A 25,423-nucleotide genomic window follows, 5' to 3' on the forward strand; every position below is an offset into this window, starting at 1 on the left:
TGTGACTTAATCTCATGCATCAGGGATAGGAAGTAATATACTTTTAGTGTAAAAGGACCATCCCTATTTTGATAGAGCTGCTGGATTTAATAGACCAGGACTTGAGTAGAATACATCTAGCCGTCTCTGGTAGGTCAGGGTGTATAATGCTTTATGTTTATTTTTCTCACATTCTAATACAAGGATGAATTCATTTCATCTGAACTTATTGGTAATCATTTACATTTAGTATGTCTGGAAGAAGCCAAGAGTAATGAAAGGAGACACCTTCTCATTCATGATTTGTTTTTAAATATTCCTCATTTTTTTCTTCCTTTTTTTTCCCCCTCCACATGCTGATATTGCATGCATGGCTTGCTCTCAGCTTGCTATGAAACAAGCTGGGGCAAGCCTTGTAATATGATTCAAATTGTAAATCTCATGTCTTGCATCCCCCAAACACCTCATCTTATATGCAGTCTGGAACCTTCATTCCAGTACCAATTAGACTAATATATCCACCCAGCTCCGATTGGGGTGATGGATCGGCTGGTGGGGGAAATGGAGGCGATTTTCTCAGCTCCTCTGCATTCCCATAGGCATGCAGCATTTGACAGATTGGGCAGAACTGCCACGAAAGAGTCTGACACAGATGGTGTAATTAGAAAATGCGAAGTGCGAGTGTGAAATTTATCTTTGATCAGCACCTCCTTGCCAGATTGTCATCTATGTTAATATGATGATGGCTTCTTGGAGATGGATAGAAGAAAACAGCAGCCTTGAGGAAGAAATGGAGACAGTTCACAATGTAGAGAAGATATTTTGTTTAACTCTGAAACTCAATCAATTTCAACATGAGTAAAATGTGATTTAATGTATTTAATTCATAGGAAAACAAATTAAATCTAAACCTGATACCTTACTTTGTTAGGCCTATAATCAATATGGTAAAATCTTAGTTTTTGTTGGAAGAAGACACAGATTAATTTTTTATGAACAGTTAAATAAAAAAAATCAATCTATAGCTATAGGCATACTTGAAACTACTACATCACTCTTTGTAGAGACCTAATGTAATCTAAATATATACAAAAAGTCATTGCAGAGTTGCCTGGACAGGTTTAAGGAGTTAGAAGAGATATTTGCTCTCTAGCTTTGTATTTTTGATGTCAAGCTCTCTAGTGAAGCATGGAGTCTATTAAGGTTCACTACAGAGCACAGAAATCTTCAAGTTTTTCATTTTCCCCCTTTTTTTCTGAAGGAAGATCTGAACTGGTAGTATTTTTTCTTTAAAAACGGATAAATATTCTTTGCCTGAGAAAAACATTTTGATCGTTTCTCTGGCATCTTCAGCTTTCCCAGTAATCTGAAGCGTAACGTTCTGCAGCAGAAATGGTCATCGTCCTTTCAGCGCTCGTGAATCAAATGCTGCTTTTCAAACATGAGCAGATTTGGCCTGTGTGAGGCAGGTATCATTTTCCACAGGCAGAAACTGAGGCACGGATCAGCTGGGTGCAGCCTGTCCAAGGTCACAGAGGCGTGCGTGATGGGGCCGGTGTTGCTGGTGGGGTCCCTTGCCTGCCAGCCTGGTCCTCCTTCCATCCACGCCTTGCAGCCACTGCAATCCTGTATTTGGGTGGTTCAAAAGGTTTAAGTTTACAAACCGCTATGCCATAGTTCATTTTGCTAAAAACTGCTCAAATGTTCACATGAATGGTGCTAATTTTCAGGAAGGTAAATTAGCATAATTAATGACCAGCCAAATTTGGGGGTAATACAGTATGTAATTAACATTAGAGAGTTCTGTTGTACCACCTGCCCCCACATTTCATTGTTGCAGTGTACGAACTGTACAGGAGGCTATTTTCCCCTTTGCTGCACTGAGCAGAAAGCAGCTTTCTTCATCAGAATAAGCCATTAGCTGTAATGGCATGTAGGTGTAATGGAATGTGCTCGAAACATCTGTGCTGAGAGCAGGGGAGAAATTGCTGCATGCAGTCGTAGGCCTTTGGGGAGCTTGATTAAGGATTGCTTCAGAGAACTTGAGATCTGGCTTGGGATGCAAAAAAGAGAAGAAAGGAAAATAACACTAATAGATTTACGGATGTACTGCAGGGAGAACAAAGGATTTTTAATTTTTTTTACTTCCCTTTATTGCTCTTATATTGCATCTGTTCTCTGTTGGGCTTTCACTTATTGAATTGATCTGGAAAAAAAAATGTAGCTCAAAATGCAGTTTAGCAAAAGACATCCTTGCTGTATAAACATGAAAATAGCTTGATTTTTTTTCCCTTTGTTTGCTAATGAAGATCTCATTGAAACCACAAATAATTCTAACAATAAATATTTATTGCACATGACATTTGCCTAAATCTGTTTTCAAGTGATATCTCCTCTATCTAGAAATCATGTAAACACACACATTTTAAAAAAACTGCACATAAAGACAATTCTTGCCTTGTGTTATTTGCATTCCTGGAGTATTCATCTGCTCCTTCTTGTGCTGATTTTTTTCAAGATTGCTTTTAAAATGAATTTCTGATTTGTTTTTCTTCAACTCCATTTGTTTGCACACATTTTTAATAACCAATGGAATATAAACTCTCAGTACACAACAAGAGTAATTGCAGAACCACTGGGCTATGTCAGTTCTGGCTACTGACCCATCAAACTGTGAAAAATCTGAAATGCAGTTTACAGGATCTTAGGCAAGGTGATAGGGAGGAGAAAAGCAATGTTATAAAAGATGATTTTGATGCCATACAAAGACAAGGGTTAAATGTTTGAAAAATCCGTATTACAGAAAAGGGAATTAATGTACTGCATGGGGCAAATGTAGATGTATTGCACAGAAAATGAGAAACAAACCTGCAAATATTGGGTGGTTTAATGATTAAGTAAATCTTACGCTTTCTAATTATAAATGACAACAAAGCACTGTGTTCACTGGTATCCATCTTCCTTATGAAATAAGAAGCTTTCTGAGTTGGTGCCAAAAATGCCTTGCAATGAAGTTTAAAATATGTAGGGAGGCAAAAATGTAATAAAAATGCAAAAGCTAATAATATTATGGTGACTGGCATTGTTTACAATATAAAGCACCTGCTGTTTTCAAAAAAAAAAAAAAGAGAGAGAGAGAAAGAAAAAGTGAAATCATCAAACTGTTCTTAAATGGAAAATCTGGGCTCTCTGCCAATTACACAATGTGTTTCAGGTGCACTGTAAATAGGAACAATAAAAGGTGCAGGGGAAAGAATCTGAAATGTTAAATCTCAAATACACAAGAATATTATTTGATGATGTTACTTTGAAAGGAAGTCTTGGGTAGCTTCCAAATTTCTTCAATGTGGAAATAGGTTTAAATTTTTGCCTCTGTAAAAAAGTTGTAAAAGTCTAATTATCCCTTTAAAAATTTTGATTAAATTAACCCCAAAAAGGAGAAGAGCCAAAAAATCCAGGAAACCCACCAGGGACTTCCCTTTTACCAGTCTATTCTACATGGGAGATGCTTTGAGACTATGGTGAAATAGAACAACACCAAATTCTATGATATAATAATAAAAAGCTAAACCCACCCCTAGGGTTATAATTTTTGATTCCAGTGATGAGGTCCTGCTCACTGAAGTCAGAGTAGGAGTTTGATATCCATTTCAGAGGGAAACTCGTACTGTCCCAGCACGCTGTTCTGTGTCCCGGGGAACAAATTGTGACCAAGTCCATTTTAGGCACTGGAGTTAGAGCAGGGAAAATTGGTGTCGGCTGGTTAAAGACCAGACTTGTGCGCATTTGCCTTGTGGCTGTAGGACTGTAGTCGTACACAATTTTCTTCTAAGTATAGGGACCAGGGCGAGGATGAAAATTGGTCCCCCCTCCATATAATAAAAAAGAACAATGGAAAATTATTTAAGCATGTACTTTCTTTCTTTGGAAAAAATACTTTGGTTATGTGTTTTATTTCAATAGAAAGTGAAACAGTGGATGAGACCCCTTAAGCATGGTCAGAAACCAGTCATCTGGGGACTCTTTCTGCCTATGTCTATGCAAATAAATAGGATGAATGGTGGCCCATCCTCTGACGTTGAGGCCTGCACCGCTCAGTTCACACCGCTCACTCTCTTCTCCCCTAGGACAAGGTGGGTTCGTACTCAGGGTCTTTGGGGAACAGCTGCTGACCTGTGCACCCGAGTAGTGCCGTTGGCAAGGGCCAAACTCCGGAGACAGTGGTAGGGGCTAAACAGTATGGATCTCATTGAGCAGTGCTTAAACATGTCCTAAGCCTGTTTAGTTTACTAGTATAGATGTAGCCTTGGAGACCAGAGACCAGATGCTGTGCATCTGCTGCACTCCCTGCAAGATCAGCCCTGATTATTTCCACACCCCATATCTACAGGGAAGGCCTGTAATAAAGCAGTAATCACCTTCCTCCCATCCTCACCTGAACCATGAGCCGGATCTTCATTTCAGTAACCCTTGGATAAATCAATAATCCTTCTATGTGACTGAAATCAGACGTTTGATCTTTGTATTACTGTTTCTTTTGGGTCTGATCCTGACAGTTTTCTCTGTCTTTAGCAGGAACAGGATCATATCTGTTATCAATAGCAGTTCAGTTTTCATTTGATGCTGGCAATTATCAAGCTGTCTGAACGATGTTTACGAGGGGACATTTCTTTTAATAGAAGGAGAAACTGGGGACACCCTTGGTGTTATCGTTTTACCAGGATACAGAACATCAGCCTACTTCCATGTGACGTCCCTTCCCCATAATTGTTTCTATTTTTATTTCTGTGCCCAAACTGACAGTGGTCCGTAGTGAAGAAGCAAGAAAAAAGGTATCCCACTTTTCTTCCACTGTTATAATGTATTTTTGGAGCTCATATATACCATGGGAATATAAAATGGACAAAGTTAAAGTGATACTAGAGAACAGCTGCAGGGCTGAAGCTAGGGCAGGGCTATGTAGGACTTTGGCTGCTATTGCCACTGTACTGATATTCTGGTTTTCTGGTACAGATCTGAGTGCCAGAAACAGAAGCTGCAGGTCTGTCGCAATGGTGGAAGAGGAAGGAATAACATCTGAAAGGAGGCCAAGGAAATACGAAAGTTAGAACGGGATGTGGGTAGGATAAAAGGCACTAGATCAGCTCTGCACCCTAGAGTTGTCCAGGATTTTTTTTTTTCCCTGAATCAAGGGAGGTCATTATCTAGGTTCAATACTAGTGAATCCAGTATAGGCTGCATACATGATCCTGGTCAGCCGGCTCTACATGGCCTTGCTTGAGCAGGGAGGTTGGACCAGATGACCTCCAGAGGTCCCTCCCAAATTCAACCATCCTGTGATTCTGTGATCCTGTGAATCTAAAACAGCACCTGTTTAAGGGATTTGAAAAAGTTTTAAGTATTTTAAGCCAGTATGAAATAGGAGCAAAAGAAGCAGTTTAAAGTATCTATCTTTCCTCTGATGGATGGGGCTGAAGTTTCCTTCCCCTCTGACCCCTCTGGTTAGATGGGAGTGGTTTTACTCCTTCTTCTCTTTGTGTAACTCCAGCATCTCCAATGACATTCAAGTAGTGTGAAAATGCAACTGAAACTCACAGGTGATGCTGACTCTACTAAATTCAGCAGCCAAACTCTCTGTGACTTCACTGGGACTCAGATTTTTAGTCTTTGTTGAATGAATGATTTTTCATTCAGTGCTGATTCTTGCATTTAAGATAGACATGAGCAGGTATGCAAGAATCCCTCCCTGAGATCGCTCCTAAACTGATGTGCTGTGGAACGGCTTTGAAAATAAAATTCTTACAGCAAGCTCTGCAATTTATTGGAGATTAATCCAGTAGCACAGACAAAGAATATATAGATTGCTAGAGACATGTAACTCTTCTTAGACTTTCTTTTAAATATCAGGTAGTTTTCTACAATACAAATCTAATTCCCTATTAAGTTTTCTGGAATGGTTTAAGTAAAAGTAGCCACAAGAAACATGACAAATTTAGATCTTAAATAGTTTGTGTTTGAAGACACATATAACGAAAGAGCAGACTTTTTATAGGTACCATAAGCATCCAAAGCTATGACATAGTTAAAAACAAAAAAAATTTAGAACCATCTTCCAGTTACTTGGGCTTAGATAGAAACCAGCTTTGTGAGCAGCCTAGTTTAATAATCTTAGGGTCTTTCTAATGGCACCATCCTCCTTAGTTATTATAATAAGAAAATGGGACAGTCAGTTTGAGCCCCAACTGGTGAAATTTTTGTCCTAGTGATTTCAGGTTTCAGATCTGGCTAGCTTAGAAGAATTAAAACACAATAGTATCAAGCATAGAAAAGATAGGCCAAGAAAGAGTGGTCCATACTGGCTAGCAAAGAAAGCCATGTTGAAAAAATGCAGAGGCAAGCTGTAGATCATGCATGCTGGATGACCACTGAGGCTTGAAATACTGGTATCACTATTCCAGGCTACCTAAATACAGCCAGGAATACTGTAAGTTGGTTAAAATAGGTCTTGTTTTTAAAACTGGACTCAGAGATATAGCTAAATTCCATGGTTAATTTCTTAAGATTTGGATTTTTTTTTTTTCAATCAAACCGAAGTGTCTTGCTGCTATAAAGAAAAAAGGGAGTTAAGAAAAACTCAAAGTGCATATTGCTTGTGCTTCTCATGCTTCAGCTGTATTTTTTTCTTTCAGTGATTTAGCCAAAAGAAAGTGTTTTAACCAGTTCATTGTTTCTGAAACCCAAATGAAGCTTGTTGCCCTCCTGAAAAGCACAGGAGAAATCTGGAAAGTCCCCTGAGGCCTTAAACTCCCTGCTTGTCCTTGAACAATCAGGCTACCAAGTTATATTCGTCTGAGCAACTGATCATCTGGCATGAAAGCTGTGCAAAGACCACTTGATGGCTTAGGTCTATGTCCATGACAAGAAGACAGTCTGACTTCCTGCTGCTCCAAGCTGCTGCAAGAGGAGTGCAAGAGCTGCGTATTCCCCCACTTTAGCTATTTATTCTCTTCTTATAGACAAAGACTGTCTTCCACAAGAAACACTAAGCAACAGAGAACCAACAGTTCAAGTTCACATTACAAAATGCAGCTAAGCCAAGGGAGCCTTGTAAAATAAAGCACAGCAACACGAGACCATGTCTTCCCAGATACTGCAGTAGGCCGTAAGAGCTTAACTTCAGGTTCAAGTTAGAATGGTCAACTAAGACCAAGGATAATGAATGGCAAGAGAACTACTGGGAGATTCTGGTGATGGTGCTTCTCTGTAACCACTGAATGACTTACTGTCATCCTTCATCATCCTTCCTCAGAAATCTTCAAGAAAGCCTGAACTTTTTGTTAAGCTTTTAAAACTTGCATGTTCTTCAAAGGAGGGTATACGCTTTATCATGTGTCCTTCAGACTAGCTCGAGAGGGCACTTACATTCTTGAAACAACTAAAGCAAAAACATTGTCAGGCTGATGTGGATCGGAGTTACTGTTATTTAATCCACTGGTTTACAGCATAATTCATAGATTTTAGGGCCAGTGGACCGACTCTGATCCAATCAGGCAACTGTTCAGCTATGGGGCCACCATGGTATCTGATAAAACAGAATATGCATGAAACTGGCCAGTATTAATGGGCAAAGGCAGAAGCGGTCCTAAAAGAACCTGTGCCTAGTTTTTATCATTGTGTTTGACTGCTTGCATTAACATAGAACATAAACTTTCACCAGACATTTCTTACATCAAGCCCACACCTTTCAAAGGAGCTATGGCATCTTCTCTAGAAAGCTATCCAGTCATCTTTTCAAATTTTGAAGTAGTAGAAAATTCAATTCATTTCTTGATGCCTTTTTCCAAAGGCTAATTATTCTTTCTGTTAACAATTATATTATCTTCCTAGATGTTTGTTCCTTAAATTTAACACCCCTGTTCTTCAAGTAACCTCCTGCCCAAGAACATACTTACACACTCTGATCAAATCACCCCTTACCCGTCACTTGGGAAGCTACCCAGCTTCTCTGCAACCACCACGTCCCTCCCACAGATCCAAATTACCTCGTGGCTCTTTCTTTGTCGGTTTTTTTAAACATGCTTTGACAGAAGAAATAGTACTGCAAAGATAGTCTTTGTGATGCCACACCTGCTAGGTATCCCATAGTGTTTACATCCAGGGACTTTGTTCACTTTTTGCGCCCTGAGCACATGCTCAGCCAGTTATCCATGGTGACTCTCCACTTTCTTTCATAGATCTGCTCTTATTATTCTTTTATGCTACTGGTTTTTTAGGTATAGGAAAGACAACCTCTTCTCCCCCAGATCACTGATACATGATAGGTTTGTGCTATCAATTTGAGCGTCCAGGGTCAGATGGCAAGATATTGCAAGTGGAAGGCCTTTAGCTCTGCAGTCTGCTTCTTACCTGAGACTGACAGATCTTGAGCTTAACCTTCAAGGCCCTTGCGCTCTTCTTGAGCTTTTGCCTGAGGGCTGCTGCGGGCAGCAGTTGTACTTTAGTATATAGGTGAATCTATTAATGTGGTTACGCCTGCGTTGTACAGATTCTGTCACCATCTCCACACAACTCAACTCAAGCCTCTCCGTGGTGCTGGCTGGGTTGCCTCACTGGAGCTCCCTGCCTGGCCAGACCTCCAGGGTGTGCATCCACCCATGGGCAAAGGCGACAAATGACTCCTGCAAGTGGGGAATAGTCACAGCAGGGAAGAAAAAAAAATCTCATCACACGTGTTGGTGCATTACATTTTATGGCATAGCTTGTCACATTTTACTGCTTATATTTGAACATCCTCACGACATCACATCAACAAAACAAGATATATTTACATCCCTGTATCCTACATAAATAACCCTCTGGCTAAAATATGCACTCACCCCTTAAAATACATTGCAAAATACATCTGATATCCTTTAGAAGTGCCTCTCTGAAAGTCTGATTTTCGACACAACTTGTTTCGCTGGTGTAAACATGTTAATAGCAAGAATGTCAAAAAGTTTATTGATTTTAATTCTTGAGATGGAAAAAATATATAAAAGTTCTGTTTTGTGCTCTAGGTAAATAAATCAGCATTGTGTTTCTACTTTGCAGCCAGTGAACCATGCTTTATGTTAAACTCTTCCTACAAATATAGGAACGTGAACAAAGCTTCGTAGTAGAGAGAATACACAAATTACCTCCAGCTTTGTAGAGGCTTCAAACACTGGAATATACATGACTAACGCATCCGGAAAACCCTGTTTCAAAAAAATTATCCCAAGCTTTGTGTTAACTAGTGTAACACTAGATAATATTCTTCAAAGCATAACAGGATAAGACACTGCTTGTTCATATTACTCTTGAAGGAAAACGAACTTTTTTCATGCTTACATTTTAAACTGGGGGCACGCACATAGGGGCACATGTGCATGCACACACACACATGCACTCTCACGTGTATGTGCATATATATATGTGTATATATATATAGAGAGAGAGACAGATGCTTTTGCAAACAAAACAAAAAAAATACTGGATATATTGCCCTTACCTTCCTCCCACTATGAATGGTCTTTTCGTTAGTCCACTGAATAACCATTTGTCATGGGCTTTACTGTACCATGAAGTTATGATTAATATTATGGCTCATGTACAGCGGGTTGAAAGACCACATTCATTTTCAAAGTCACGTTGCATTGATTAGAATTCACTGCAGGTTATTCAAATAACGATCCTCTCTTTTCCCAGGAGAATCTCCGTCTGATTTTTCTTTATCCTCATTAAAGATCCCAGGTGCAGACAAAGCTTTACATACTTCTAATTTGCATTATCCTTGGGAAGGAGGTAATTCACATGCCTTCAGTATATAGCACTTGTTTTTGTAGTTCGCTCTTTCCTATCTGTCTATTTAAATAAATCAAGAAATTTAGCCTTTATAAACCCTCTGACAATAGAAAATGCCAAATTTTATTACGCTTAGTAATGAGCACATGTATTCTGAAATATCAGTTATAATTCAGATTAGAGTGAAACAATTTTTTTCTTTGCTCCTCACCACGTTTTACTTAAAATACAATCTCTGCTCACTCTCTCAGTGATGGGAGAGAGTGAATTTTTAAAGCAAAGATATAGATTTCATATCAGCCTTTGACTGATGTAAGAATATCCCTCAGCAAACAGTCTGTGAGAAATCATTGGCAGGATTTAATAGTCTTTTTCTTTTTCCTTTTTCCTGGTCGTATATAGAACAGTGAAAGTACATAGCATCTATAATTGCCTGGTGCAATTTAACAGTCCCATTAACCCCCAAAATGCAGCACTTGCATGGATTTCACATCTGGTTTCTGAGGCATAAGTTGTGTGGGCCTATGTTTTGCAACAAAATAATCTGTCTTGGACTATTTTTATCGCGAGCCTTTGTGTAATGAGTTTAGCCTGAAGCAGACTGACAGCATTGTTGACATTTCATTGAGTTTCCATCCTCAAGAGAGAGGAAATTTTAGCTAATTAAATAATGTTATAGTGTCTTAGAAACTACAAAGGCAACGGGAAACCACACAGCAGTCATACTGTATTTGTTAAGATCACTTGTGTATTCCTGAGGTTTTATTATGCAGAAGTCATTCTTCTAACACTCTTTAAAGCAAGTCATACATTAGATAAGCTTTTCATAACTCAACCTTGATGATAATATTTGTAAACTGGTTTATGTATACATGAAATGAAGCCAAATGGGGAAAAAAATCTATTAGAGAAATACTGAAACAATTATTACTTTTCATCATTTCATCACAAATGGCCAGACAGCTTTGCCCATGTGTGCTGGGGGCAGAGAGACAGCAAAGACCTTTTCTCTCTTCCTTTGTGGCTACCCAGGGAGCAAAGCTCCTCCTCCACACCAAGAGGACAAGGGAAAGGGCAAGGAAAAGATGGGGCCAGGCTTATCGCAAGAGTGGCAGTGTGTCGCAGGTCCCTTTGGGGTGGCGGGGAGTAATTCTGGGGAAGGATGGGGGGCAGTGGAGCCAGCGCTCCGGTGCTCATCCCAGCAGCAGGCAGGAGATGCTGCCCCTTCCCTTCTGACACCACAAGCGTGGTGATCAGCCGCTGACCAGAGAGCAGCCACCTTAAATTAAACCAAAATGAAGGGCAAATAGGATCCATCATGAAAGTTTTGAGGGCCAAGCCAAGGTGCCTTCCCCAGCTTTCCACCAACTCCTCCTCCCCCTGACTCCAGCTGTTCCTAAAAACTGGCATCAGCCCTGGTGTCCTCAGGGTTTGTGGCAGCGCACGAGTTTGGTGCGAGTGCGCGGGCACACCAAGAAGCACAGGGTTTCGCCGCGGGCTTGGGCAGACAGGCAACCCGCTGCTGGAAAACACCTTCACCCCACCCAGAGCTCCCCCCTGTCAGAGGAAGAAGAGGAAAAGAGTAAAACTGCTGCCGAGCTCAGGGTTTAGATCTGATTTACTCAGCCATGCTCAGACACCGCAGTGAGAAAACTGTGGAAAATTTGAACAGTTCAGCCTAATCAGGACAGCAGGACAAATCGCTCCCCGCAGCTCCGTCCCAAGTGCATGGCACAGCAGACGGGCAACCAGAAACTAGTTCAGCTTGCCATCTCTACAGAAAATGAAATAAATTAATTGCACTCTTCTCTATGTGCAGGAAAGCGAGTCCTTTGTTTTAAACAGCTTTACTTCTGGAGTGTGGAGGCCCCCCACCTTCAATGTCTTGTCTTGCTGCGCACCCAGCATCTATGATTACCTTGGAGGGTGTTGCACTGATGGGTGCTCAAGAAGTGTGCTTGTATAATAACACCCTCAGACTGTCTGCCATATCGGGAAGAAAATAATGTATTTCTATATTAATTAATTAATTTATTTTTTAAGATGTCAGTGTTTCCCTGATAAGTGACCATTTACATATCTTGTTTCATGACCTAAAATGGTTCATGGTAATACGGACTAAAGTACAATATATAGGAAATACCATTGCTGAAGAAACAAATGGTTTTCTTTGCATTTTCCTTTCAGGCACGGGGTGCTATTTGCTGGTTATTCTAAACTAGTGGCCACTACAGGGTGTCCTTCTAAGTTAGCAGTTCATGATAGGGATATTTTATATTTGCATAACACCTTTCATCCTGGAAGAGCAAAGCACTTTAAAAAATGAATTTAGCATTATAATCTCCCAGCAGTGGTGATTCACCCACCATGCTGGCAGTGAAGAGCAACTCAGAAACTGTCCCTGTGAATCAGAGACACCAGCCAGTGCTAAAATACTCTGGGACCCAAAAGGGCTGCTAAGTCCCCTGATGGGGTGCGTGTGTGTGCGTGTGTCTGTGCACATGGGTGTATGTGTGCTGAGGAGGGATCCCCACGTGTCCGTCTCCCTCCGGATGGACCTTGGGTCTTTTCCTGCACAAGCAAGCTGGCAGCAAGCTGAGGTTTCAGCTGCGCAGAGGCAGAGAGGAGAGCGCAGGAGCATACCGTGAGCCCCCCAAAATCTTTGTTCTCCCATTAAGCCTCAGGGCGTCTGAAAGATTTTATTAGCCTTAATTACATTTTGCCTGGGATCATGAGGTCGGTGGGCTTGGCGAGCTTTTGTTTTTAAAAACCTAACTTGCTTGCCAGGCGAGTTTTCCCAAGCTCTCATTTTATTGTGGTTTCCAGCGGGGGATCTTGTTTCAAGGGATATGATCAAAGTAAAGGACATTTCTTCTGGGACTTATTTTACATAGATTAGATCTCATTATGCAACTTGCTCTTTAGTCTATATTCTTTTTATAAGCTTCTGGCTATATGAATGAATTTTACATAGTAAAGTGTGAATTTATTATAATGAATACACTTTCTGAGTGAAAGGGAGGCAAAATACAGCATAGTGTAATACATTTAAGCTTTCTTATCAACAATATATTTTGGCATTGCAGCAGTTTAATCTTATCTCAAACAAGGTTGCTGCACACTAATTTCCATGCAAATTTTCAGCTGCCTTTTATTTCAGTTTTAAATAAAAATATTATTTGCTGGAAATTGTGTCAAATTTTACATTTCCTTCCTACATATATTTTTTAAGCCTTCTTTCAAAGGCATGCGTGAATTTTTCAGGTTTTAAGATCTGCACTTGATTAAGTCGTTACAACTTGACACCTTGAGAGTTCCACTGAGGTGGGAATTTGTGATAATGTCCAGCAGCTCCTTCTAAGTACAAAATGCGCTGGATTAGTCCTGTTGGACATTCTCTAATAAGACTGAAAACTGAAGAAATTAAAAGTTAACATAGAACAGATCTTAGCATACACAGGAATTCCTTTCCAGTGTTGTTAAGCTTTAGGGACTAGCAGAAGTGGGAATCTTTGTTAAAAGCCCCATTCTCATAGCATAAAAACAAGAACAGATTTTTCAATTTTATACTTCCGTATTGTGCATCTATCTACAGTTCAATTTAATCTGAAGTTTGGGTCAATGCATGAAAAGTATATGTGTGCTCATCCAATGTTTGTGTACATTACTTGATTTTATTTGCTGAATTTCCTCATGTGAGTAAGCAGGTATGTTTTTATTATCTCATAATTTCACCTGATTTAAAGTTAAAATTATCAACTGGACAAGAATTTAATTGTCAAATGGAAGAGTTTTGTGGATGTGGTTGTTGTTGGTCGAGTTTTACAACAACATGCCCTTACCTTGCAAGTCATTTATTTGACAAGGTTCTTCAATGCAAGTGATGATCTTAGAAATAGATTCAGTCATTTAGACTCCTTCTCTATTATAATACATAAGTGAAAAAAAAAAAAAAGCCCTTTTTTTTTCTGGCAAGGACAAAATTTAGATGAACTTGCTTCTTTCAAGCCACTAAAATTAGTCCTTGAGCTAGAAGAGGTGTAAGCAGTCTCAGGATCCGTCCTTGTAATTGTTTGTGAAATTTGCCACAGCTAAAAGACTTGCTTTGTTTTAGGCTGAAATACTGAGGGCAAATTAGAGCAGAATACCTAAAGGGTTTGCACTCCCGTTGATGCTGTAGTCAACAAGCTTCATGCATGGGGAATGGGATTTTCACAAGTATTCAGCCTCCACCTCCCTCTGGACCCACTGAATTCAGGGCATGATATAGCCACCATGAGCACTTCTGAAAAACCCACATTTATTTTTGTAGGGACTACTGCCCTATAGCAAATATCCGCACCTGAGATCTACTAATTGTGTGCAGCATGTATCCACTAATTCTTCTGCAAATCTGATTAATTCTGGCATGAAACCCATGCAAAAGCTTGTGTACAAAGGGGTTAAATTCATACCAAGATACTTAATTGCAATCTTATTTACAGCCCATAAGCAGCTATTATATGTTTTTCCCAGGTTATGATTCACAGTTTACGCATCTTTAGTTTATCATAGCATAAAGCAGAGTCTCAGGAAAGGAATGTTTTTCAGTTAAATGGTTAATTAAGACTTGGAGATTTTTTTTTTTTTTTCTGATCAATGCAAGTCAAATTCTCAGTGCAAGTGGTTGAATCATCTTCAGAACTCTGATCATAATTAAACCACAAGGAGGCTGTTATGATTAAACGTGGGAAGCTGAAAATATGTGAACCATAACAAAGGATCTGAATTCACATCAAGCTTTGCATAAAATGCAGTTTCAGATTTTTTTATATCTTAGTAAAAAAAGCTTTCATCCTGTACCTTCCCTTTTTCTCAGGATTTCTTCTAAATTCAGTTATATTTCTCATAATTAATAATAAATCTTGCACACGTAACTGCTATCTGGCTTTCCTAATTTGTAGAAACTCCCTATGTCCTTTGTCCAAACAATAGTCTTCTTTTTATTTTTTATTATAAATACAGAATTCTAATGGATACTCTTAGCCTTCAACAGTTACACTTACTGAATTGGCAAGTAAGTATTTCTCCAAATGACTTGTCACAGCTGTATAATCCATACATGGTGTCAGTAGTCTACAATAAATTTCTAAAATCTATATTCTTTATTGTGTTCTAATTCTTTAGTGCTGTAATAATTTCTGATTCTGTCTTTCTAATTAGACTATATAGCTTTTACCAAATTCCTTTTACACAGGATATTTGGGTTTTTGTTCATGTAAGTTAATCTTGAATACTTGTAATCACAGCACATGTGTATCTAAAAAGGACCAAATTCTGCTGTCTTGCCTTGGCAAAATTCTCTTTTTAAAACAATAAGTAGGAAATACAGGACTGTGTGAACAACTATCATCAGAAGTGATGTCTATTTCTAAACCAAAAAACCCCCCGAAGATGGTCAGTACTAAATTCTTAGAACTGGATCAACCTTTGTAACCGCAAAATTCGGAGTTGACTTGATTGAGATGAAGTTGCACCAAGTCTGAACCAGAACTACAGCGTCTCCAAAGCAGGAGTGAATTAAGCTGTTTTACTGCATTTTGGTGTTCACGTCTCTCTCTGCTAACAGCAACACCAACGAAAGCAGGTTGGAAGATATCCCCTCTGTGTGCACAGCCAGAAGAGAAAAGAACCTCTTCATTCCTTGTTTCCCATCCCAGCTGGAGGGGGATGGATGTGCATAATCTCTGCTGACCTGTAACCAGTAAAGCCCAGAACCAGGCACTTACGTGCTGGCCTAAGGTCCCACACAGTGGCTTCCAGTTGGAGCATTAGATGCATGAGAAGTAGACCGGGAGGGGCATATCTTAAGCAAGAGAAAATGCTGCAGAGAAAGAGAGAGAGAGAGAGATCTGAAATCCCATCTACATTCTTGAGTCAGGTGCTTCATTTCAGTCCTTTTTTACATACCTCAGTGAGACACACATTGATGACCAGGAATCCCCTCCAGGAAAATGGTGTCTCAGTCATTCTTTAGAGGCAGACTGTGGCACAGGCTTTGCCTGTAGAAATGACTGTCAAAGGAGGACTGCAGAAGGGCACCCTGATGCTCAGTACATCAGCCTGAGGAGCAGGTGACCTAGGTTTGAGGGCCTCTTTTTGCTGTTTCTACCTCCATTGCAGAAGCTCCCTTTTTGTTGAAGCTAAAACATTGAATAGAAAGGGCTGAAAATTTCCCTGACTCAAAATAAGGACCAGAGAATACAGGCCATGACTCTGTAAGAGCATCTACGTGCATAAAGGTAGGTGCTTCAGCAGCTTGGGAGATGATGACTTGTTCGTATACTTCCTAAGCTTCATCTTGACACTAATTAAGCATCCTAAATTCTCCCTCAGATATGGCTTTTGGTACTTTCTTCAGTTGTGGTCAGATCATTCAATTGCAACTTGATGAATCCAGCCCTGTACTTCTCGCCTAAGGAAAACAGCCACTAATATTAATGGGATTTTTACCTTCATGATCCTACCTGTGATGGGACGGCAGTCTCCGTGCCACGGAAGTCCCTGAAACAGCATCTCCCACCCACCATCACCTTCTTCCAGCTCTGAGGGATGTGCAACTGCAATGCAATGCAGCTGGCTTTCCTCAGTTCAGGTTCAGGAAGCAACTCTGTACAAGTCAAACTAGTGGGGTTTGTTCACTGTATTTTATAGCGTAATGGACAACATAACAAGGGAGAAATAATTGTATTTACTTTTCTTCTGCTAAGTGGGAAAGAAAAGGAAATAGTGTTCCAGAGAGCGATAAAATGAGAATGAATTCATTACAGGAATATAGTGGCTAGGAGATTTTTTCACATTTTAATGAATAAATGACATTTGCAGCCACTAAAAATACAAAATACATAAGTAGTATTTACCTACAGATGATAGCATAGCATGAAATTCTTCCTTTGTAAGAATCCTGACACAGTGATCCCATTTTGCAGGAAATCTTTAATTACGTTCAGGGCTGCTTACCTTTAGTAATGAGAGCCATATCTTTTTCCAGTTAAGCCAGTTGCAAACCCTCTGTTTTTTTCTGCCATCAGAAAGAGTAAGTCTCTAATTCATATCACAAACATGCCTCCTCATTTAGCTGAGTCTAGACGTAAAACTGGTTACTGTCACACTGAGTGTTCATGGTCAAGGTTCAAGTAATGGCTAATGCTCTAAGTGAGGCTACACATAAGTGCGTTTCAGTTCCGAATGCATTGTCCTAGTTGGTGAACACAAAACAGCTCCCTAGCCATTTAATTATCTGAGATTATAATGATCCTAACTTTGAATAGGATTTTCTGCCACACCTTCTGGTTTCTGAAAAGCAGTGCCCTGAAGCAAGACCAAATTCGTCCTCTTTGCTTTTTGTATATTTTTTTATATTTCTAATTTAATTTAATTTTTACAGGTTTATGAAAATGTTTTATATCTTCTCTTTCTTCATAGTGCTGATTTATAGTTAGTTTCCCTTTTGGAAGCATTAAACATATGAAAATAGGGTGCACACACATGAGGGGATGCTTACTCATGCAAATAATCCAATTGAACTCAGTGAACTTCCTGAAGACAGCATTACTCATGCAAGTAAGTGATTACAGGACTGTGTCACACAATGAACAGTTTGGGCCTGATTATTTTCTCACCTACACGGATTTTACAGCATCACAGTTCCACCAGCTCTAATGGAATTACTCTTGATTTTCCCCGATGTAAGGAAATTGAGATTTACACACTTGCTTAAAAAACTTACCTTGAAAATAATAATGACCATGAGAAGAATCATTTAGGTACAATGCAACAGAAGTAGATCCTTAAGTGCATTTCTGCTAAGATCTTGCTGCTATCCAAACCCATCGTGAAGCTGACCGGGGTTGCAGAGAGCTTAGAGTTTGACATGCAGTGCTCGTCCTTAATTCTTCCTGACCCTGGAGACCAAATTTACTTGAAGTCCCAAGAGAAAGGTGAGGCAAATGTAACTGCATTCACCTTGTGCATAACATAAGTGTAAATGGGATTAATTTAAAGTATTTTCAGATGCTGTAAAATACATGTGTCCTGCAAACACTCACAGGTGGCCAAGACCAAAGATCCTGGAGAGAATTATCAACCGAATCATGGAAAATGTGCAGAAGTAGCACACAAGCCCCTCTTTAGACAGTAAAAGTATCCTAAAGAACAGCAGTTAAGTGTTACAACCCACCAGAGAGCTTACTTGCATCAGTTTTCCTCAGTGAGTGTCTCCACGGAAAGAGTTTCTCCCCCTTCTTCCAGGCAGTATTGTACACCAAAGAGAATGGTCATTTCCAAAAAACCATGCTGGGCTGATTCTGATTCTGATTCTCATTCTCCATTCAATTATCAGAATTCTTCATTGTAATAACTTAAAAATTCAACTTCGTGTACTTGCCAAATTAAAAACTCCCTGACTCTCCAGCATGATTGCTTTGATGAATTGAGCCCTTCTAGTCCATTTAACATGAAATAACAGACTTGTGTTGATGGTGCTTTTGTTCTTGATAGTAGGAGAACTTGTTACTGAAAAATTAGCTACTCACCCTTAAGCAATCACTAACATTCCAGTTCCTGAATATAAAAATGAAGAAAGAGCAGATGGAAACAAACAAAAATTGTATTAATAATACATAACAAAGCGATGCCTACAAATGATGTTTCAATAGGGAAAAAAATAGGAAAACAACAGTTTTCATTGGGTCTTAATGTATGTATCCCTCTCTAATGCTTCCATCTTCAAGCAGTTCTGTTTTATTGACACAACAACACAAATTGCAGAAGTAAATTGAATCACGGGCTCAGAATGTAAAAATCAATGAGAAATAATTTTGTAGCACTGAAGTGAACAGTGTAATGCTAGGTATTCATTTAATTAACCATGAGCCTTTCCACATAATGCACAATCATTGCCAGCTTTTCAGCTCACGGTTATTCCAGGAATAATGGGTTTGGGATTCATCTTTAGAAAACCTGCATTAATATTTGAAAGCATTTAAATCCATTAGTGGGTCATCTGAACACTGCAGGTCACTTTTACATTGCTAATTGAAACAATAGTAATGGGTTATAATCTACTATCTAATAATGCCTGGAGTGTTTTACCGCTTTTATATCTGCAGATTCCAGGAAATATGTAAATTTGTTGCTGAACTGTTATAAAATATGGAAATTTAAACTGCAAACATGAAACTATTTCTTTTTATAAATTAAAAAAACCCTCACACACAGCATTAATAAACTGAAGAGTTACACTATATTTTGATGTCAGGAAAAATTCCTTTCTATAGACCTTCCAATGTTCATCACTTCTACGCTGTAGGCTCAACATCTGGCATTCACATTTTCAACATTGCCATTAGGAGAAAGTGAATATCATTAAACCAGTGAGTAAACAATCATGTCATTGTTTCCATATGCAAGCTATACATTGACTCAGTCTGCTGTGTTCTGACAGCACTGTGTTTTGTGGGTTTTTTTCCCCTCCATGAATTGATGCAATCATTTTTTTCCATGGGATTTTCTGTAATATACCAACATTTCTCCTGCATGTGGAAGTAACCATGCCATATGGAAGTACGAATTTAGGGTGGGTTAGGTTTAGCTTTGTGCTTCTTTTTTTTTTTTTAAATTAAAAGGTACTGAAAGGTAAAGTTACTTTACGAATCTTGCAGATAATTGAATAGAACACAAACTGATACTTAAACAGTCATTTTCGTTTTTAATTAAACAGGCATCTTGCACATTTACCTGCATCTTCATAGGCTTAATTACAGTCTGATTGGGCAAAAAGATCCAGAGAAGAGCATCTCATTACATCTAGGTGGGCTGCACTGGCAGGAATGTGTGGCGTGTGTATAAGAGGAGGCATGTGTGTAAGTGAACATGTTTAAATAATTTACTTGGTTAATAAAATATGGATGGCATGTTTGAGGGAAAACTGTGGATCATTACATCACCTTTGCCCTCCCCAGTGGGGAAAAAAATAAAAATCAGTCTGTAATTTGGTTGATGGGACAACACATACTGTGGGTAACATTTTAACACAAACCCATTAAACTGGAAACAACTCTATATTCAGCAAGGAAAACAAACTTCTTGCTTCCTAGTGACATGTGTGTTGCCCTAACGTGTCATTCTGTTTTGGAAAATAATGGGGTTTGTGGGTGAATAAACCCCACAGCTTTTACCACTAATGCCACAGTGGTGTGATATTTGGTCCTCTATACAAAGGATCCAAACCTCCCTTCTTGCTTTGTTTTACAAGGGGAAATGGGCTGCAGACAGGATCTTACTCTGTAGGTTCTGGTTTGAGGAGATGGTGTTGTTGCAAGAAAGCTCTAATAATTTAATTCATATATTTTTTAAACAACAGCTATTGATCAGAGTTCTCAGCCACTGTTAGAGGCAGAACCCCTCCTATTCAGTGTCCTTCTTGATGTGAGGAGGAGGAGGAGCGCATACAGTGTTTCTCCCCGGCTGACTGACTGCTATGCCTCTCCCCAGCAACTTCTCTGTGATGGACTCCACCAGGTAGGGCTAGCAGAGGCAGTAGGGTCTCAGGAGGCAGAAAACCTCCCCCAACCCCAGCAAGAAAAAATGCATGAACAGGCACATCAGCGTTGTGGAGTGAGAGCCCTTCTGCAGTTTGGGAGGGCTGCTCTGCCATGGCAATAAGGCTGGGGGGGCGGGGGGGGGGGGGGGGGGGGGGGCTAGTCCACCAGGATAAAAAGAATATCACCTCTGGTTTTCAGTGCTATGCAGGGACTGAATTAAAATAATCTCCACTGGTCAATGATAAAGATATTAAAAAGGCAGTTGTTACTTAAATTTCAAAAATATGCAAACCAGGAGGGCTTTAATTAAGTAGCAGGAGATGCTTATGGGTAGTCAGTCTCAGCTCTAGCTGGCCATATTCTAGAGCAGGGATGAGAAGCACCTGCTCTGAGTCAAGAAAAAAGGTATCCATAGAGATAGAGGCCTCTAGGAATTACCTAGAACTACAGAAGATGCAAAATTCCCAAGATATAACCTATCCCTCTCTAGCTTTTCTTCAGCATAGGCCAACCCTTTGCAAACCCACTTGTGTCTCTGCGGGGAGCCTCCACTGCCTCTCTGTTTAGCACATATCTTCTCTAAGACCACCCTAGATTAGCCAGCCAAAACCCCAGAACATGGAATACAGTAATTGTGAATTACACAGATAGATGCTTCAGCTGTGAACAATTACATTTCCCGTGATTTCCAATATATCATGTAAGATAAATCATGGACCACGCATATAGGCAGGAACTGAGTGTTAGTGGTGGTTGATAAAAGCCTTCCAGGTCAGATGGAAAACTACCCCTGAGCACCAGCCCTGCATGCTGGAGAATAAGCTGCTAGCGAGTGGAGTGTTTTCAGCCTATTCTCTAATTTGTGCTTGGTTGAGGTTTTATTTAACATTGGAAACCCTAAACAGATGACTGTTCTGGATAATATGGTTTGTGCTGTTGGCAAGCATGCAAAAGAGCACTTATTAAACAAACAGTTTTTATTGTTTTTAAAAGCTTTAAGAAGGCCTTTTTCCCTTCTTTTCTTGGAAAGGAGTGAGATCTGTAATTTCATGGCATGGAAGAATTGCTGTACTTTAACAAGGGCTTTTTCTCTTAAAAATAAGTATTCTCTACTGACTGGATACCTGGAACCTTTCACCTCACCTTACGTATCACAGGTTCAAATGCAGATGCAGCCATGTACCGCTATGGCTGGCCACCTGGCCTTGAGAAAAAGAAGGGCTTTTTCTTCCAGATGGGTGTCTGTGTCAAAAGGACAGTCACTGTTGGCAATCTCGTCAGATGGGCAACAAGCAAAATGTGGAGACGAATCACATCTTTCCACCCTAAAATACTTCTCCGTACGCAGCAGCGGAGGTTATTCAGATAAGCAGTGTGTTCAACCACTGCAGTCCTTTCTCTGACAAAATTCCCCTCTGAACTAAGTTTTGCTTGAGTGATGACAGTGTTTGTCGCATAATAAGGTCTTTAATTTGCTGCAATGTCAATAAGGCACCTTGTCAAGGATATTACACTTAATTAAACAATAAATAAACCAGACCCACCCTGCTCCAATCAGATAAAATTTGCCTGGCCGCCCAGGTTTGGAGGCTGACAGGATTCAGGGACTGTTTAGGTGACTCTGAAGCGATGCAGGGAGTCAAGGCTTGCCAGGCTGTAACCCTGAGAGGGTGTCAGTGATGGTCTCGGCCAGACGTGTGCCCTGCCTTTGGAGACGGGGAGAAATGGATAGCTGAGGCTAAACAGAACCACACAAGCAGCACACAGAGTCTCAAGGGGAGTGTGTCCCTGTTGAGACGTTTTCCCTTGGTAAAATTAGCAAGTTCAGTTTCAGCTGTGCAATATGTTGGCCAAAATCTCGAGAAACCCTGGAACCAATTTATTCCATCTGGAAATTAGTTTCAGCTTTTATTGCTTTCAATTTTTGTTCCAGTGCAGATTCAGTTTCCAAAGGGAGGTCTCTGGTCCTTTGTCCTCCAGGATTTTTTTATATTTCCAAAGTGTATTAGTCAAAAAGTTTTGACAAATCAAAAGAACAAGAAGGAGGAAGAAGAAAAAGGAACAGCTTGCTTTTCTTCTTGTCATTAATTTTTGTACACAATAAGATGTTTCCAGGGAAGCTCCTTTGCAGGTACCTCTCAAATATCAGCATTTGACATCAGATCCTGATGCAAAGCTAAGTAATTTTTTCTACTAAGCAGGTATTTTTACCTATTCTTTATATCAGTCATTTAGCAGGGCTGCAGCTGAGCCTTTTATTTAACCTCTTGTCATTAACAGGCAAAAGGAAAAAGGGACAGGAGTGGAGAGGTACCCAGTGTTTGTTAAAAACAATCTGTGTGTATTCATTGCCAAAGCAGTTAAATATTCCTAAATCATATCTGAACATCTGCTTCTGGTTTAGTGCTTTGATTGAAATTATTTTAAATGTGCTTCTACCTGAAAATTATTTCTTTTAAAAGGTGAAGGCTGGTGGTGATTTTCTCACTAAGAATGACAGCACTTCATCAGTGGAGCAGCGCTGGCTCTCAGGAAATCCACCATCTGCTTACTTCTCTACTTTTTAAGGAACAGAAAATCTGAAAACCAAACAGTAACAGTAAGAAAAAAAAAAACCCGCAAGTGAACAATCCTAATGGCTTTCACATGCAATGTGTTTCTCTACACAGTTCACCAATTTTCACAGCAACTCGTTCTTCTAAACTGGTAACCCTGGGTAATCTGCTAAAAGTTTTCCACCTAGAGATGCAGCCTGTTTCTGATGAATGTTGACAAATGGAGTAAAAAAAGCCCTATGAATGAAGTCTGCCATCCTGGGCTAACTTGTTCGTAACTCAGAAGTAGTTATTAATAAAGATTTTGAGTGCAAGATGAAGGGAAAATGGACACAGCCCCCAAATCTGCATTCATCCAAGAGGAGAACATTGAAAGACATCTCTAAGACTATGAAATCCAGTCCCTTTTACTACAGGCAATGATACAACCACTTGTGTAAGTGGTGTAAAAGTATCCATGTCCATCTGAAAGCAAGTGAAGATTTCACTCTTACTACTCCTTATTCCAGAGCCTGACTCCTTTATCTACTTCTAACCTCTAACTTACTTCTAATTTCCAAATATATTTATTCATGGGCACTCTATTCAGCTTCCAACATCATCTTCCAGCTGAAACCATTCTTTCCATGTCCTGCCCTTCTTCTCCCACCTCCAAGAGTGCAGAAAGCAGTCTTATTCCCCTGAGCTTTTTGTTTGCTGGATTATAAGAAAGTGGAAGAAACTTGCTTCCGCTCATACAACAGGCTTTCTGTTTCCACTCATCCTACTACTGCCCTTTCTCTGCACCTTTCTGCTTTGAATTCAGGTCCCCTACAAGCAGGTGATCAGATGGACACATGGATCTCATGGATGCCTCATATGGAGGTACTTGCTGCTTCCATTCCTCTCCTGAACACACGAGGTCTGAGAAGTTCTTCGTATCTGTCTTGGCCAAGGCCAGTGATGTCAGTGGGATGACTCACATCATACTCACGTATGTTTAAGTGAGTATAGGCCATGGACTTTGATTCCTGAGGCTGGAGTAGACCTTTTAATGATCTCAATGAATCTGCTTGTGTAAACTTGCGTGCTCACTCCAAACCCCGGTGATTCCAGAACAGCCGACCTGCAGTCTCTGTTTCATACTCTGCAGGAACATAACCTATCTCTCTTGTGCTCCTCTTCACACTGGTTGGGGCTATCCCACTGAGAAGCAGGTTGTACATCTTTCACCTGCAAAAGCCTGCTACTTCACACTTGCTCTGATACAGAGAAAATTAATCCTAAATGCCTGCAAAAATCCTCAGCAACTAAAGATGTGTCTGAAACCTCTGAATAAGAGGTACATGTCAACACACATCTCTTCTATAAACAATTCCTCCTAGTTGCCCAGTCAAACCAAATTTGATAAAGCATGTTAAAAATAAGGACATGAAATAGAAGAAAGAAAGAAAGAAAAGCAAGCTGCTTTTCAGCTGAAATCCTCTGATCTCTAATAAACTGGGTGTTATAGCCAAATTAAAAAGGAAACATGATGGCAATATTAAGACCAAAGGCCATTAGTACAGAGAGTTACTGTCAAAGCTCACATTCGGTGATATCTCTGTGCTAATGGACAACATTCATTAGCACACCCAGGCTCATTCTGGCTCCTGCTAGTGGTACAGTGTTTGTTTTATGCCTCTGCAAGTTGTCTTCCCTTTCCTGTTTTCTCCATCACTAAACTGAAAGCTATTTGATGGTTTCTGGCATCTCTATTAAATTGTGGGAAACATGGAAATGATTAACTTTTGAACCACGAAACTAAAAACACTCTTGCACGTTCTGAAGCTGAAACAGGTCGTGCATGAGGCAGCTTCCTCTGATAGGGCTCAGAGAGGCAGCAGGAGGGTGCTGGTAGAGGGGAGAGGGGGAGTCTGGCCCCATTGGCTGAGATTTGGGTTTTGTTGTTGTCATTACAGATCAAAAGGCTGTGATCACCTTTCTGATTGCTCCTTCCCTAGTAAACAACCTCGAAGTGAGTTCATTAAATATTAAAAAGCCCTGATATCTATTAATGTTATCGGACACATGAAATATGCCTGATGGATTTATTCTGCTGTAAAGGAACCATATCCCAGTGTCCCTCCTGGGACTGTGCTCCAGCTGTTTAAACTATAATTCCATCACTAGGAGGAATGGTTGAGGCTGACCTCCACGAAATGTACTCATTGTTGCTCAGCCTGTGAATTGTAAATGAAACCTTTTGTAATAATGTTAAAATATGCATGCAGAGGAATTAAAGCATCGGAGGTCAGCGGCAGAGCCTCGCAGTGGGGTCGCTGTCGGCTCAGAGCAGCTGGTGGCTGCACTTCAGCAAAAATGATACCTAGAGGTTGTTGACGGGGCTGGCTGTGTGCATGACTGGGCTTGATGGATCTAGCGCTGCGTCTCTGTGAATCTCAATCTGGTTTTGATTGTCTTCTGCTTCAGCGTCAGTTGTTTTGAGCGCCTTGCTTTTTTGGA

The sequence above is a fragment of the Gavia stellata genome, chromosome 3 (genome assembly GCF_030936135.1).
Source record: "Gavia stellata isolate bGavSte3 chromosome 3, bGavSte3.hap2, whole genome shotgun sequence".
In the NCBI taxonomy this organism is placed as follows: domain Eukaryota; kingdom Metazoa; phylum Chordata; class Aves; order Gaviiformes; family Gaviidae; genus Gavia; species Gavia stellata.